Source organism: Meles meles, chromosome 10, assembly GCF_922984935.1.
Source record: "Meles meles chromosome 10, mMelMel3.1 paternal haplotype, whole genome shotgun sequence".
In the NCBI taxonomy this organism is placed as follows: Eukaryota; Metazoa; Chordata; class Mammalia; order Carnivora; family Mustelidae; genus Meles; species Meles meles.
In genome coordinates, this window is record NC_060075.1 from 67,102,405 (window position 1) to 67,105,595 (window position 3,191).

A 3,191-nucleotide genomic window follows, 5' to 3' on the forward strand; every position below is an offset into this window, starting at 1 on the left:
GGAATGACACAAGTACTAAGTAGCTCATTATTTCCAGGCTAGTCTCAGGAGACTAGGTGCTGTAGACTCTTTCTGGCCCACCTCCCACCCCGCCCAGTCTTTTAATATCACGTGTTTCATAGCACACACTTTAGGCAAGGTGAATACCTATTAATTAAAACAAAACAAAAACAAAAAACAAACCCAAAAACCTGGCTCTCAAAAATGTTCTTGGGTTCCTCCAGTTACCGCCACATGCCCTCCTAGTCCACTCTGTACATGACTTTTGTAAGGACCTATTTAGCAAGAGGCTTTCATTAAAGTTAAACAAAAACCTTGTTTAACCCTTAAACTGTCCCTGCTCCCCTTCCCCCAGGGGATTTACTTAAAAAACAAGTCCCGGAAACCAGCTCCAGGTGACAAAGCCCCGATACAAGGATGGGTCAGGCCAGGTGGAGACATCCGATCAGTGGGGGGTTGCATACTGTCTCCCTGGTTACCAAGGAGTATGGGCCCCGCCCTTTGGGAGCCATATGGGCCCCGATCCTAACCAAGGTGTGATAGGCTAATTCAAATGTCTACTAGGGTAAATTGTAATTCAGTTGGTCACCTAGTATCACTGTGGAGTTTCCTGTGTGTGTTACAATCTCATTGGCCACCTGTGCGTGGCCAGGCCCCACCGCATGGCCTTTGCCCTTAAAAGCTAGTCTGGGAAACAGAGAAGGGTCGCCCTCTCTGTAAGAGGCGTGGCCCTGGCCGGTCAGTTTGATTCTTGATGGTTGGCACGAAATAAAGCTTTGCTTGACCTTCGCTTTATACCCGTCTCACTCCTTTAATCACGGACCCATTTTGGGGGGGGGGGGCATAACACATTTAAATTGACTCACCAGGCATTTCATGAGAATCAAACCTGTCTTTGGTGGTGGTCAGCCTGATACAGTTACTGCTACCTGCTGTTTTATATTCTGGAATGAAAGGTGGTAAGGATAGAGCTCTTGTCTTTTGTGGTTTCTGTTTTGTCAGGCACTAGGTACATTTCTGGCATTTTGTACTTAACAGGCGTAACAAAGCACAACCAGGCCGAAGGATATGCATCGCTGTCCTCCGCACAACAAAAGCAGTAAGGGGGTGCCTGGGTGGCGCAGTGGGTTAAAGCCTCTGCCTTCAGCTCAGGTCATGATCCCAGGGTCCTGGGATCGAGCCCCACATCGGGCTCTCTGCTCAGCAGGGAGCCTGCTTCCTCCTGTCTCTCTGCCTGCCTCTCTGCTGCTTGCTTGTGATCTCTGTCTGTCAAATAAATAAATAAAATCTTTAAAAAAAAAAAAACAAAAGCAGTAAGCCCAGTGGCTTACTGCCCACTGCGGGGCAGTGATAGAGTGCACTGGGAAATGAGGCTCTTATCACAATCAACATGAAAAAGAAATAATGCCTCAAGTGTATCTCCAGGAACACTAGAGAAGCCTGAATGGAAATAACCCATACACCGGAGACAGCGGCTTTGCTTACCAAGGGCTTTATCCCTACAGTCCCTTTCTGATGGGTGTACATTGCCAAGTATAGAAACTTAGAGTCACTTAAAATTACAGGGTGGTAAACCTAAGTGAGCAGAGATAGTTTCCACAGATAGTTTTTCAGCTGGGACGGGGAAAGAAACTATTGACCCTTGGTACTCATTTAACAAGATGTTTTAATCAAGAATAGGAAGGTAATAAAGATTAAGAACTTATTTTTGAGTTTAGTTCTGGAGACGGTTTCTGCTAAGAAGCTTATCTCATGAAATATTTTATTACTTGATGTTATAAAATATTTGTAAGCTGTTATTTAGACAACAGAAATGCAGAATTTGGCTAGCCAACATAACTGGAATTTATTTCTCTTTTTATAGACTGAATGAAAATTTTAAGAGACTGGCTACTAATGCTTTCCTTGTTTTTTGAAAATGATGTAAATCTGCATCTTTGTCTCTGTGGGGAAGTTTAGAGGTTGCAATTACTAATTTGACCGCACTGGTTAGGAACTCCACTGACTAATATTGTACAAAATCATTATAATTCATTACAGAAATTAAAAAAGTTGAATTCATGCAGTAAACTGGCTACCAAATGAATGGACCAGTTAAAGAATATTTTAGAACCTTCTTTACTTGCATGAAAAATCAACATGAGAGTCTTCTTTCTTCAGATAATTATTTGTTTTTCCTCAAAAGTAAAATGAGCTATTCTTCAAGAATGTGGACCACTATCAAAAGGGTTAATGTTTCCACATCCTTCAGTAAGGTTAGGTTACGTGGAAACAAAATGCCACAGTGCATTAAAACATCAAGCATTCAGGGGCGCCTGGGTGGCTCAGTGGATTAAGCCGCTGCCTTCGGCTCAGGTCATGATCTCAGGGTCCTGGGATCGAGCCCCGCATCGGGCTCTCTGCTCCGCAGGGAGCCTGCTTCCTCCTCTCTCTCTGCCTGCCTCTCTGCCTACCTCTCTGCCTACTTGTGATCTCTCTCTGTCAAATAAATAAACAAAATCTTTAAAAAAAAAAAAAAATCAAGCATTCAATTTTTACGTTATATGTTTAATTCTAAAAAAAATTCATGATTTAAAAAGAGCCATGTAATTTAATTAAGATTTATCAATGCCAATTTAATAGAAGGCAGAAGAAAGTTCCCTCTATGTGTACATTAAAGAAAACCAAATAATAAAACCCAAGTTATAATAGTCATAGTCACTTATACCTCCAAAATTGAAAGAGTTAATCAACACTGTCTAAAAGGTTAAGATAAATACAAAATAGTTTTATTATATTGTTACTGATACAGCTAACCAAACAAAAGGTACATTTCTACTTTTAAAAAATTTAAGAAACTAATTATTTGGCATACAAATTTGGGAACATTAAGGAAATGGCATATTCTAGTATGAACATCTAAAAGGTTGCCTATAGGCTTCCAACACAACTGGAGGGCAAATTCTAATGTAGATGGGATAAGAACCTTCTACATTTCCTCAAATCGGTGGTGATTCAATGATTTGCACCTTCAACCGACTTATATCAAGCACACACAACGTGTCAGGCATCATGTTAAGCATGGAAATACAGGTTAGGATCCATTCACAGAGTTATGACTTAGACAAACAATGCCATATTGTGGCCTAGAACCTTGAGAGAGGAGAACAAAGGATCGCCAAGGAATGGGGAAGGACATCCAATCCAGCTTA